At 32.2% G+C, this 15021-nt stretch overlaps 1 protein-coding gene across 5 annotated transcripts in view; it reads left to right on the top strand.

Moving 5' to 3' along the window:
* Positions 1 to 11286, top strand: part of LOC124359548 (serine/threonine-protein kinase mig-15) — a 111838-nt gene extending 100552 nt beyond the window's left edge. For all 5 annotated transcript variants that reach the window (XM_046812382.1, XM_046812384.1, XM_046812381.1 and 2 more), the window contains one exon: positions 8456 to 11286. The gene's annotated coding sequence lies outside the window, so the exon portion shown is untranslated. The remainder of the gene's footprint in view (positions 1 to 8455) is intronic.
* Positions 11287 to 15021: the final 3735 nt, after the last annotated feature.

Genomic DNA, 15021 nt, shown 5'->3' with positions numbered 1-15021 from the left:
AAGTTATCTAATTACAGTAGTTCAGTTTTTATTTGGCATTTTAATGGAATTGTCTGAAAGAGAACGAATTACTCTGTTGATGATGCGAGGATATGGCGGATCGTCAAAGATCTTATCGGGAAGTTTGTAATTTGTTTAATGACACTTTCCCAGAAAGGAATCCCATAAGTGTTTCAACAATATCAAAAAACTATTGAGCGTTTTTTGAAATGACAGGGAGTGTACGTAATCGGCCAAAGTCGGGTAGGATACAGATGAAGAACATGCACTAGATGTTTTGCAAACATTTATTGAAGACCCACATACATCGCTCAGAAAAGCTGCACAGCAACATGATATGCACCCTATGTCTGTGAGTAAGATTTTGAAAATTAATAAATACAAACCATTTAAAGTTCAATTTAGTCCATCAGTTAAGTGAGGATTGATTACGACAGAAGAGTTGAGTTTTGTGAACTTGTGATGCGCAAATGTGATGACAATAGAGATTTTCTGACCAACATACTATTTTCTGATGAGGCAACTTTTTTCCTAAATGGCAATGTTAACAGGCACAATTGCCGTTACTGGGCTAGTGAAAACCCACATTGGATTACTAGTCCCATTCACAGCAACCACAAAAAACTGAAAAAGTATGGTGTGGAATTTTAGGTAACAAAAATTGTTGGACCCTTTTTTCATCAATGGAAATTTAAAATGCCGAACTTTTACTACAATATGCTCCAAAATGAAATAAATCCCAGCTATTCAAATTGCATCAGGAGAATACTTTGATAATGTATGGTTTTCAGCAGGATGGTGCTCCACCCCATTATGGGAGACAGGTAAGAGAGTATTTGGATTTAAGGTTTCCTCATAAATGGATTGGCCGAAGAGGAGAAATCGAATGGCCTCCAAGATTCTCGGATTTGTCACCAATCGATTATTTTCCTATGGGGGGTCATTTAAAATCCAATGTTTATAGAAGAAAGCCTCATAATTTGGAAGACCTAAGAAACAGGATTATAGAGGAGATTGCTTTGATAACTGAAGAAATGTTAGGCAACTCTGTCGAAATCATTTTACACAAGATTGGCTCATTGTCAAACCGTAGAGAAGGAACACAGTTCGAACAATTGCTTTGACACCAAGTGCAGGTAAAACGTTTGTTGTAAGACTTTTCTAACAGCATACATTATTTTTTATTTGTAATAAGAAATCAATAACATAAGTATTTCCATAATTGTACTGTATAAAAACTGGCAAATTTGTGCTAATAGAACCAGCTTAAAATGAAATTTTTGTTTTATTTAATTGAACATTTAAAAAAATGCTAAAAAAATTAGTTGTAACACATTTTGTGGCAAGAACCATGTTTAAAATTACATTGTTGAACATCAGTAAATTTTCAATACTAAAAATGCTCTATTTTCTGATAGAATAATTCCTTTGAGATGCGGTTTGTGGCATTCAATTCAGTAAGCTATTACCTTTAAAATTATGTATCACAAGGTATAGGCTTCCATTAAGAATATTCACGATACCCTCGGCAGGACGTCCCCCGTTGGTGTGACATAACAAAACATTGTTCCAAAAAGTAGATGCCCAATCTCTATCACGATTGTAAGAGGTTTCAAATTTATATTTAAATTATTAAAGGATATATTTGGGTGTTTCCAGACATAATATACACCCTGTATAAATTAGTAGAATATACAATTATGGTATGAATAAAAATTTAAATAGTCAAATATGGTCTGATTATTACTATTTCAAACTGTAGTTTTTTCATAAAAAATAAATGTTGGGGGACTATATGTCAATACGAGGGGGTACCCAAAAGTAACCGGAATTGTATTGCTGGCAGCCGGCAGCGTGTAGTACACATTCCTGCCGCTAGGCGCGTGTCGCGCATCCCATTGCGAGCTCAGTGACCCCAGTTCCGTTGTCTTAGTGCATTCTGTTCGTTCGTAGTGACTGTTTTCGCTAACCCTGTTTTGTTCTTGTTTCGTTTTTTGTCATGGCAAGTTTAAGTGAACAACGTGCGGCTGTGAAATTTTGTTTTTTACTTGGTAAAAATGCTGCAGAAACTATTTTAATGTTGAATACAGCTTACAAAGATGATGCTATGGGGAAAACTCAGGTCTACGAGTGGTTCGCTCAATTTAAAAATGGCGACATGTCGATTGAAGACAAACCTCGTTCTGGACGTCCATCAACCTCTCGAACGGACGAAAATGTTGAGAAAATTCGTGAACTTGTGCTCACCGACCGTCGACAGACAATTGAGGAACTATAAGAGAGTAGTGGGTTAACTTGGAGCTCGGTTCAGCGAATTTTAACAGGAGATTTAGGACTGAAAAGGGTTGCTGCCAAATTTGTTCCTCGACTTCTGACTGACCATCAAAAGGCACATCGAGTTGAAACTTGCCGCCTTCTGAAAGAACATCTCGAAAATGATCCCGATTTTCTGGAAAAGGTAATCAATGGTGATGAGTCATGGTGCTATGGTTATGACCCAGAAACGAAGCAACAGTCAAGCCAATGGAAGTCGCCATCTTCACCTCGTCCAAAAAAATGTCGGCAAGTCAAATCAAACATCAAAACCATGTTGATTTGCTTTTTTGATGCTAAAGGCATTGTTCATTCTGAGTTTGTTCCTCCAGGTCAGACTGTCAACCAAACATTTTATTTGGATATTTTAAGAAGATTGCGCAACAGTGTTCGCCAGAAAAGACCCGATTTGTGGCAGACTGGAGACTGGTTCTTCCACCACGACAACGCACCGGCACACACAGCCATCTCAGTTAGGCAGTTTTTAGCCAAAAACGGCATGGTTCCGCTGCCCCACGCACCTTACTCACCTGACCTCGCTCCATGCGACTTTTTTTTATTTCCACACATGAAAAGAGGCTTGAAAGGTCAACGATTTGACAGCGTTGAAGAGGTTAAGAAAAAAACGAAGCTCGAGCTTGCAGCCATTTCTAAAGATGACTACAAAAAATGTTTTGATCAATGGAAATACCGTTGGGACAAGTGTATTAGTTGTAATGGAGATTATTTTGAAGGAGATAAGGTCGTATTGTAAAAAATTTGATAATATATAATTTTTATAAAATAATTCCGGTTTTTTTTGGGTACCCCCTCGTAGAAGGGTTTATAAGGAAACCATAGATAATTATTTGTTATTCTGAGGTTAAGTGAGCAATGATAGAAGTTTAAAGTCCTACAAATATTTTAATTACAATTTAATAGTATGACTAATACATGTTTAAGCAATCAGTATGTGAATTTAAAGTAATACATTGTTTTACTTTAGGAGGACATGTCCTTAATGTATATCCTCCTGTCTTCCGGGCTTTTAAAAATGTAATATGTCCGGCTTTTTGGCAAACGCTTAAATGTTCTAAAATAGTATAATCACATTAAAATTCTTCCGAAGAGCGAAGATAGACCATTAAAAGTAATTGCAGTGCACACGTAATGCCATGACATGTGAACTGCTGTTGGATTCAGTTGTATGTTGAGTTGTTTATAGTGTCACTGACACACTTTTGCTTCTATCCGTTCAACTGCACTGGTGCTACTACCCCTTGATTTCCTATTTATGTATTATGTGTTAATATTGTTAAAATACATTATATATTTCATGTTATATAATGATAATATCTTATGTATATGTCTATTGATATAGCTTACTAATAGTATAATAAATCAATGCAATGAATTGATTCCAATAATGTCACAAAATGTATTGTTAATATAATTCTATAAATTAATGAAAACAAAATCTAACAATAATTAATTCAATCTTATACCACGTACACAATAATAGCCTCAAATAATACTTTTCCATCAATATATTTTTTAGTAATATTTCCTTTTTTATTGTTATGTCAAAACAAATCCAATTTGAGTTTTTTATTTTGCTTTATAATATGCTCAAATAAAGTGCTAATTTATAATGTGCATTTTTTAATTAATGTATTAGTGAATGTTTTTCGCAAGGTTTATAAGGATATTTAATACCGTCCACCTTTATGCTTTAATATCCTCCTTTTCAACTCCCAAAAACCTCCTTTTAGAAATCTGTGTCTGGTCACTCTGCTTACATGTGCAAAACATGATATAAGAGTAAGGTTAAACTCTAACCATGAATACCGCAATATCAATCATACAATGTAATGATTGATATTGTTAGAGCCAGGGTCTCTAAACTGGCTCAGTAATTTGGATTTAGCTTTGTGACGGGAGATTTTAATATTATTTTTAATTTATGACTCAAGAACTTTGTTCTTACGTACTTTTTAATAATTGTAATTTTTAATTTATTTATTTATGGATAGCTGCCTTTGTCCCCCATACGATATATATATATATAATCATACAATCAATTTATTGTTATAAGACTTTTTACACGTATTAACAATGTCAGTATTGCAGCACAACGCCAAGTCTTGATATACTTATAACTCTAAATTACAGATAAACGATTACATTTAAAATTCATTCTTTTCTATACTTTGGTGTATGTTAAGGTGTAAAAAGCGTTGCTAAAACAATTCCATCAATTAGATGAGATAAATTACTTCAATTAAATGACAATTAAAAGATTTAAAACAATGGCATTAATCAACAAAACTAAAATTCAATAATTAATAAAATATTTATAAATAAACTAATAATAATATCCACTAAATAACAACTAGAGGTTATAAACTAATTAACCCTTTAAGCGTCATGAAAAATTAGACCTGATCTTTGATAAAGTTACAATTTTTTTTAATTTCAAATGTGTAAAGTTAAATTTTTTTTCGTTTCTGTATGTCAAAATAGAGTTATTTAACGGTGAATAAAATTTGTTCAGCCCTTTTTGGATTTCCTAGGCTAATTTTTAACTTTTGATAATATTGTAGAATAGCAGTGTAGTTGTCACCAATATTTTTTTATTTATTCAGTAAGTATGGGAATGAAACACAGTTTTATAGATAAACATATACTATATTACAAACCAATAAAATTAGAAAAATACAAAAGTAGACAAAGAGTGTTTATTTGGTGGCGGGCTGTCACAACTGACATTCCGCGCGTCTCCCGCAAGCCACTGTTATCGCGTGGACTTTGAACCTTCTTATCGCTCGGCAACCTGTAGGACAGCCTTGCGGGGCTTGAATTATGTTTCTTGCTTTCTGATAACATCCTTATGACCGTAGTAAAATATGAAAAAGTTTGGGGTTGACCAAGTAATTGCTCAAAATTTCCGAATCTTTAAATTCCGAATCGTCTGGATTCACCATTCACATGAATAATGGTAAAAAACACTAAATAAATACTGGAAACTGCTGTATATAATACGAATAGTTTACTTTAAAAAGAATAGGACACAACAGAAAATTAGCGATAACCAAAATACATATGCGTGTACCGGACGCTTCCCACTAACTAACTGGCTAGATGCCTTGACGGGAGCTCCCGTCAATGACTTTGTGAATACCGTGGGGCCACGCCCGCTAGACAGTGTTTGGCCAATTAGAAGCAAATGCCACTCCCATTGTAACAGAATTCGAGGCGGGGCAACCCGTCTGTATGTCGCATGACTACTAGAACCATCTAGCAGCAAAATATTCAACTAACATAGCAGTAAGAAAATAAAGAATGCAAAAACGCGGATCCACGGCAATGACGTTTTGAGCTTGTAGTGGCCCTCCGCGGATCCGCGTCAATAACGCTGGAAAGGTTAAAATAACAAGGAAACACCAACTAGTAAAGAGTTGAGACAAAAAACATTCTCATTTGAGTAAACAATTCTCAAAAAGCAATTTGACCAACTTCATAAAACTCTTGATGGTTGTAAAAACCATTAACCAGTAACCTATAAAGCTTCTTCCTAAAATTTAAGTCAGGTTATTTATCAACCAATGGCATTAATTTATTGAAAATGTTTAATGAAATTACTTTGTAACTGTTCATGGTTTTACTAAGACGGTTAAATTCAAGTACTACATTATTTTGATTCCTGGTATTGTGGTTATGAATGTTGGATCTGAAGTCTAATTCACCTGGATTTTTCACAATGTACAATACCAAATCAAAACTATACAATTTGATTAGTATAGATATTTCCTGAGTTACGAAAAGGAGCCTACAGTGGTCTAAGGGATTTCACCCTAAAATAATCCTTACAGCTTTTGAGCAATTTAAAGTTCATTTTTCCTAATTCAATTACATCATAGTATAAGACCATATCTTATATTGAACTGGAAGTAGAAGAAATAAGCAGTTCTTACATAGTTTTTAGGGGCAAAAAACACAAGACGTCTTGCTAAACAAGGTGTTCTCGGCAATTTTGAAGTTATAAAATCCCAACTCAATTTTTTATCAAGGAAAACCCCTAAAAACTTTACTTTACTTACAAAATCCTCATCATCCACATCCACTAGTCTTAAGCTTAACAGTATATTTTTTAGTTTGTTCTATATTTAGTAGAAAACCATTCGATATAAACCACTACGAAGCATCAGTCACTGTTTTATGAATAATAATATGTACCTGGTGTATGCCTACATACATATGTTAGAAAAAATTCACACGACTATCATTTATATTACATAATAAGTGCTTTTACTAAATACTATAAGGATTTAAATTTTGAAAATTGTGTGTGAAGGCGGAAACTGATATTTTGTAATTGGAGTAAACAAACTTAATTACATAATAGTAAACATAGTATGAAACTTTGGTTTAGGGATTCTATTTGATAAATATTCTGTAGAGTAACATAGACGACGCCTTTAAGATTTACTGCAGTTAAAGTACGAGGCATGTTCAGAAAGTAAATACCATTTCATTCTACGCTGTAGTGATGCAATCAGTGTTCCACGCATGCACACTAGTCGTCCTTGTTCACTGGCTATCAACTCACGCGATTATAGTTGTTCTACGTTGTGTTTTCAGTTTTCTCTGAAGGTTAAAAATGTTTAAGACAATTAGTAATCCCAATTGTTACCAACCGCTTAGGTTATTTAAGCTGTGTTTCCGTTGGGTTCCTTAAATGCTCACTGAAGTGCACAAAACTAAGAAACTCAGAAGTTCTTTGGCTTTTCTCATATGGTACAGTGATGATGGTGAAGAATTTTTAAACAAATGTGACAGGTGATAAAACTTCCGTCATGTCACACCGAAATCCAAACAGCATTCAATGAAGTGGCAATACACGCATTCCCCGAAGAAACAAAAATTCAAGATTGATTTGCTGATTGATTTTCTCCCAAGAGGTGAAACCATTAATGCAGCAAGGTATTACGAAACCTTAAGAAAACTAAGGCGGGCAATTCAAAACAAACTGAGAGGAATGCTCAGTAACGGAATTGTGTTTCTTCATGACAATGCTCGGCACCATATAGCTGGTGACACTAAAAAATTGGTTCAACAATTTCGTTGAGAGCAGTTCGATCACCCGCTCTATAACTCGCCAGCTCTACTTTGCACTGACTACCACTTATTCCTGCACATAAAGCGCGACCTGGGCTTCCAACATATTGAAACCGACGTTGAAGTGAAAACTGTTGTGGAATCGTAGCTACATTCGTTGGCGGGAATTGAACATCGGTGGAAACTTATATTGAAAAATAGTTAAAAGTTTAGTCTTTCATGTAGAAATAAAATTGTGGTGAAACTAAATTTTTTACTTTTTTTATGGTACTTACTTTCTGAACATGCCTCGTACACAATGTTAACCCTCTCAGCTCCATGTGAAGAAGGTTCATGATAATGACATTTACATTTCTAAAGCCAAAGAGTTGGCTGAGCAAGTTAGAAGTCAAAGCAAAAGTCAAAACAATGTGAGTTAAAAGTATAAAGAAGCCTTGTAAGGCCGATGATGAATGACCTATTGACCTCTCATAAGACTTATAGACACTGGGTGCATGGCTATAGAAGAAAGATTCAAAAAACTTAAAACCAGAATATCAAAAAGTTCAATTAATCTTTATTCATGAAAAGCTGCTTTATTCAACAGAAATGACATGGTGTTTAAATGTAAGAAATTAGAGACCCTTCTGTCAAATGGAAATGAATGTGACACAAGAATATCCGAGTTATTTCATGAGCTAATGTCACTTAACACTTTTAGCCCCAAGTGTCCTATGCTATTATACAGTAGAAAATCTATTTTCTTTCAAATCTGTTACCAAGTTTTTTTCAGCTTGGGAGAGGTTGATGTCAGACATCGCTATACTGACAGGCACTCGTAATAAGTACGGTAACTAAAAGAAATAAAATGTACAATTAACTTCTTGTTATACTCAGTGTAAGTTAATCTTTTATTTTCAGTGCAAAATTAACTGTTAAATCTAAATCTCTAAACATTACCCAAGTAAAAATATTATGTTATACAAACTGATAATTTGGAGAATTGTGTGAAGTATATTATAAAAAGTGTGATGAAGTAAGAAATGCAACTTGTTGTGTGTTACAGGTGAGTTTGACGAGTGAAATACGACAGTCATCTGCAGTGGTGCGAGAACAAAGCAGTCGCCATCAAGTCTTGTACTGTGTTTGTTAAGTGTTTTGTTTGTTAATAATTTGTTATACACTATGAACTGTTTTAACATATCCTAGTCAATTGGCCACTCACCACTTGAGCTTATCTTTATTGGTTGTTTGGCAACAACTGATTATTTCCTACTGGCTCTAGTTCAAAATGTATCATACGAATAAACTCACAGAATAATCAATGAATTAAGTTAAAGTCGGTTTAAAATTTTGTTTTCTTAAAAAAATTCTATCAGCACTGCTGTGCCAGATTTGTTACTTTTTAGCAGTTCTTATTACAATCTCTTACTGCTTTGTTTTTCATAATTGTTACATTGCATCCAATTTAATTAAATTATACAATCATCTCTGTTCTCAGGTAACTTTTACTGAGCATCTTTACCACCCAAAAAACACACACACACACAAACATAAAATAGCATAAAACTTCCCATTCCCATGTCAAATTAAGGCAAAATGTAACAATACTGGTATTAATAACAATTATTTTCCCAACAATAAAACTCTAATGATTCTTCATAAATATTGGAAGTATTGTATCAAGTAAATGACACAACACTGCTAGATTACACCCTTGATCTTGATGGCTAAAGAATAGTCAAGGTGTCAAAGTATGATTGATTGGTTCTGAAATGTTCATCGGTAGAGTCACGTAAGGTGGCTGAATATTCTTGTCATCTATTTGTTCAATCCGACCATAAGTAGGTTACATCAACATTGTATTGCTTTCAGCAGTTTCTCTTGTTTGTCTTCATTTCACACTTCACAGATTAGTTTAATGAAGCAAATAACTTATAATGAGGTAGTCATGAAAATATATACTGTGAACATTTCAGTGCACTCTCTAAGTTTGTAAAGATCTCAACAACTAAAAGGTTCTTCTCATTTTTATATGCCATTATTTATATTTTGGTGAAAGTGCTACGATGAACCATTGGATCTAAGATTTCAGTTTTTCTATCACATTCATTCTTAGTGTTTTTTTTTACAAAATACTTCAAGAGTGTTATGTTGCTTTGCTATTTTATTGCAATCTCAAAGTGCAAAGGATATTCATATCAATCAACAATATTTATAATTGATTGTTTTCTTTTCTCTAATCTGCTTTTCCCTATCTCAATGTTAAAAGTATTCAGTATATGTCAAGACGTATTATGCCGATTGTTTTCAGGTAAACATTTTGTTTTAACACCAAGACTTGTCAGCACCACCCACTCGGACGCCATTTCTAAATACTTGTCATTCTGATTACCTTACCTTTGTGATACAACTGTAGCACTCAATCTTGTCACAGATTTTGATGGTGCAATTTTACAAATAGCTGTTTAGTTTTTTTAGCATTTACACATGGCTGTATAGATTAAGATCTCTCGTTTTTGGAATCTTGTTTGGTAATTTAAATGTGACTTTTTACTAAATTGATATTGAATAGAATCACTTTTCGTTATTTGTTTTATAACGCTTTGTTTGTCATAACCTGGATGAATTGGACAAATCTGTGTTACTCTCGTACAAATATAATAATACATTAAATTTACAATTATTTTAGTGATTCCAAACAATATTCCAACAACAAATATAATAATTCAGATATGTAAAAACAAAACAAAAAATTTATAATGGTATGCCACTCATAAAGGACTGTGGGCATTGGTTAAAAACACAAAAGTAGTTTTTAATCTCCAATAGTAATTTTTGTCAATTTTAGTTAAACTACTAAGTTTGTGTTTTTAGCCATTGTTGTTTAATATGTTAGTCTTTCCATCAAATATATATTTACTTATTACTGTAAATATCCTTTAGAGTTTCTATATAATTTCAAATGTATGTTTTGTTATCCTCATATTCATTTATCATTGTTAGTAATAATATATTTATGCATGACATATTTATCCTTGCTTTTTAATTTTTATGTCTGATTTTTTGTAGTTATGTTAAAGCTCAGACTGCCAAGCAACTATCTTGCCTCTTCATTCCACTATTTGAAAGACTTTAAAGCAAGTTTTCCTTTTTTTCTATAGGTTTTAAACCACATGTCATGTTTTTGGAAAACAAAACTTTTATATACCTTCCCATTAAATCAAAATTAATAATTTTGTAAATATGTAATTTCCAACAGTTTTTTTGTACAGTTCTTCATCTTTTGTATAAAGATTTTCAACTTTGTCTATACTCATTACGTTATAATTGATAATACCAGTATAGTTTAAATGTATTAACTATATATTTAATTTGTAAATTATTTTAGGTTTTATAGTCAAGAGATTTAACTTAGAATTAGTTATTGACTCGACAACATTTTGTGCTTCTGTGCGCGGTTTCATGCTCAAAATCTTACTTCGAGAGTTGCCAAATGTTATCTGTTTGTGTTAAATTGTGTTCAATCCTAAAATGAAAAGGACGTATGAAACTTAATTATTTAACTTTTAATAACAGGTGTCTAATAATTTACTTAGCTTCACCGAGAAACAATATATAGACTGAATCAGTTAAAAATATCCAAACTTTATTATATTTGGAACAAAACGTTCTAGTCTTAATTATTTTACTGGCTTTGTATTCAACTCGTACTTTAGATTTTACAAAAATCTATCACACTTTCTGTAAACTGTTTCTTGAACAGGTGGCAGTACTGCATATGGCATATAAACAGTTGTACATGTTGTGTTACTTCCATTATTGACATCATTAAGGGACATTTAGTCATGATAAATTTACTGTTGCTTTTTATACCTATTAAAATATGAAACTGAATTGTAGTCTTCTTAATTTTCCTTGTTATGTCTTTTTAACTATTAGAACTTTGCTGTAGTGGAGCAAAACTTTCACTCCGGGCAACTCTATACTGAGTGTCTTGAGTACGCTCACTGTGATTCTGCCGCCATCAATGTGTTAACAAAAGATACTGTATAAACTCTCCTTACAACTATATTTATTTATCAATCAGTAAAAATTAAAACAATTTGTATATAACTGAAACAAAGGTGAGGTAAATTTGTATCAGTGTGTCCATTAAACATATCAAGCCATCCATAGCTTGCACAAAAATCTTTTCCTTCTTAACCTAATTCTCTACTAATATTTTAGCTTTATCCTGGCAGTATTAGGCCTGACAATGGTATGCCATTTTCTCTTTATAGTATAAACCACGTTTTCAAAGCTTGCTCTATAAATTTAGGCTTATATTTCACTCAGTCTGAAACAGTTGAAACGCCCAACTCCGCAATACCAGCTCTTCGAAATATTGTTGGTGAAAACATGGTTCAAATCTGGTTTCAACAAGACGGAGCACCCGCGCACTACAGGAATATTGTAAGGGATTACTTAACCCTTTAACGCTCACTGGTCGATATTTCAACCACCTCATTATTTGCTCTGTGCACGCTTTATTTTTATATGTAATCCCTAGACGCACGGTGGTTGAAATTTCAACCACACCGAAATTCTTTCTGTGCACACCCCTAAAATTTGCAAATTTAACATGTTTTATTGATTTAACTTAATACTGGGGTTGTATCTAGACTTGGAAAAATAATTTAAAAAATCCTTTCTTTTATTTGATATATTTTAGGCTATGGTTGATATTTCGACCAGTGACCTTTCAGGTATATGTATAATACCTCATGCTCACTGGTTAAAATTTCAACCACTTATGAATAGGGTTGAAAATGTACAAATAATAATGAATAAACATTATTTATTTAAACCCAAAAAGTTAATCGCATTAAACAGAAACTTAGTTTCATTTTAAACATAATTGTTATAAAAAAAAACATCAATTATTAAAGCAAAACAGTAATCCAAACCAATATAAACCAAGATTATCATAAAACCTTAATTATTTAAAGCAAAAAAATTTATATATATATATATATATATATATATATATATAAAACAGCTTAATTCAAACTAACTATTATAACGAAAAGTATTTATTTCAATGGTAAAAATTATAAATTTTAAATGTAAACAATGTTACATTTTAACAATTTTTGCTAAGAGAAAATTACAAGTTAATAATAATATAAACTGAATATAATATGAAATTTCAACCACACCGAAATTCTTTCTGTGCACACCCCTAAAATTTGCAAATTTAACATGTTTTATTGATTTAACTTAATACTGGGGTTGTATCTAGACTTGGAAAAATAATTTAAAAAATCCTTTCTTTTATTTGATATATTTTAGGCTATGGTTGATATTTCGACCAGTGACCTTTCAGGTATATGTATAATACCTCATGCTCACTGGTTAAAATTTCAACCACTTATGAATAGGGTTGAAAATGTACAAATAATAATGAATAAACATTATTTATTTAAACCCAAAAAGTTAATCGCATTAAACAGAAACTTAGTTTCATTTTAAACATAATTGTTATAAAAAAAAACATCAATTATTAAAGCAAAACAGTAATCCAAACCAATATAAACCAAGATTATCATAAAACCTTAATTATTTAAAGCAAAAAAATTAATATATACATATATATATATATATATATATATATATATATATATATATATATATATAAAAAAAAGCTTAATTCAAACTAACTATTATAACGAAAAGTATTTATTTCAATGGTAAAAATTATAAATTTTAAATGTAAACAATGTTACATTTTAACAATTTTTGCTAAGAGAAAATTACAAGTTAATAATAATATAAACTATCATAGAAAAAACTGAATCTACTTAACTCCAAATAATTATACTGTACATATTAAATCAAAACATATTTTGATTTAACCATATTCAGAAGAAACAAAATATTTATAGGCCTAATCAATACGTAGTCATTTGGAAATGAAAAACATATTTAATCTAACTAATTAAAAACTTAAATATCTTAAAAAGAAGTAATGAATATAAATTATAGCTCAGGGCTTGTGGAATGGGGCGAAGCAGGCTAGACACAGGGCTGCATCACATTTCTCACAGCCAATACTTGTGCGCTTACATTTTTCCTTCGTATTACATCTTGCACATCTACGAGAAGAAGTGGGAATTGTAAAATGTTCTCCAACATTATTAAGGTCTAAATTCGTTACCTTTCTATCAGTTACTTTGTTTGCAGTTACTGAGATATTAGCTTTTGGTGTTCTGCTACGGAAATTCCCAATGAGTTCTGCTGCCAGCTTTTCACAAAAAAGTAGTTGTGTCATTGGTTTTTTTCTATTTTCAGTTGAAATATACTTATACAAAATAAATGAGTTGACTATGACAGATTCTAAAAGAAAATAAAAGATTTTTAACCATTATTTTCTTGATTTCTGGGCTATTCCATAACATGATTTGTTTATACTACAAAATTATCTCTAAAATGTCATGTAAACTTTCAAGCAAAGTCATTATTTTTTGTTTATAACTTGCATGCCCAAAGATATTCGTCTTATCTGATAACTTTGTCTTCTAGAGGAGAATATCCACATTAAAAGTGTATAACACCAATTCAAAATCTATAAAGATAAACTTTTTATAATTATTATAAAATTACCATAATTTAGGACAAAATTCTTTTAGTGTGATATTTAATTTGTTTTAAGAGTCTATATGGCTAATATAATTTAAAAACAAAGCATAATGTAAAGTCTCATATATCACGACCAATGCTAAATAATTTAAATGTATTAAAATCTCATCTTTACATAGCTGCAGTTAAAAACGTAATAGCAAACAGGATTTTCTCTGATGTCACTATTCCTAGACGCACGCTGGTCGCAGAATGAGCCACTTTTTTTTGTTTATCTCGATAGAGTGCAGTACAAGTTCCGTTCACGTCTATTTCATATCCCAACATGTCAGGTGGAATTCCAAGAATGGCTAGTGCTGACAAGGACTATATTCGCCCATCCGTATGAGCCAAACTTACCTTAATTGAAAGTGGTTGAAATATCAACCACCGTGCGTAAACGAAACTGAATGCATTTTTGGGTGTGCACAAGGAAGTGTTCCAAGTGGTCGATATTTCGACCAGTGAGCGTTAAGGGAATTAAACATATTTTAGGCAACCTATAAAGGGTTAAATGTTATGTTCCTTCAAAGATGGATCGCAAGGAGAGGTGCCATTGAATGGCCCGCTCGTTCCCCCGACTTAACTCATTTGGATTTCTTTTTCTGGGGTTATCTTAAAGATAGAGTGTATAAAAGAAAACCACCGGATTTGGAAGAATTGAGGAACAGGATCTTACAAGAAAGTGGTTGTTTGGAACGTGAGGAAACAGGACTACAACTCCTTAGTGGGCCGCCCCCCTGAGGAAGTAGCTGATCACTGAATATGTGATAAAATAGATTTTTATGTCCAGTAACTGTGTGTAAGGTTTTGTAGCTCTATTTTAAATATTTTGAAAAATATTTAACCGTCCCGGGACTTTTTGGGCCCAAACTCTAGCCATCTTTGAACGGCTGTAATTTTTGACTAGGTTATCCGTTTGAGGTTGGGTTTGCGGCTCTGTATTCTACTAATAAAGACCTTTTATTTGAT

This window comes from Homalodisca vitripennis, chromosome 4, assembly GCF_021130785.1.
Source record: "Homalodisca vitripennis isolate AUS2020 chromosome 4, UT_GWSS_2.1, whole genome shotgun sequence".
NCBI classification, from domain to species: domain Eukaryota; kingdom Metazoa; phylum Arthropoda; class Insecta; order Hemiptera; family Cicadellidae; genus Homalodisca; species Homalodisca vitripennis.
Note: the sequence above shows the minus strand (reverse complement) of the source record. Positions and strands in the feature narration are given on the sequence as shown.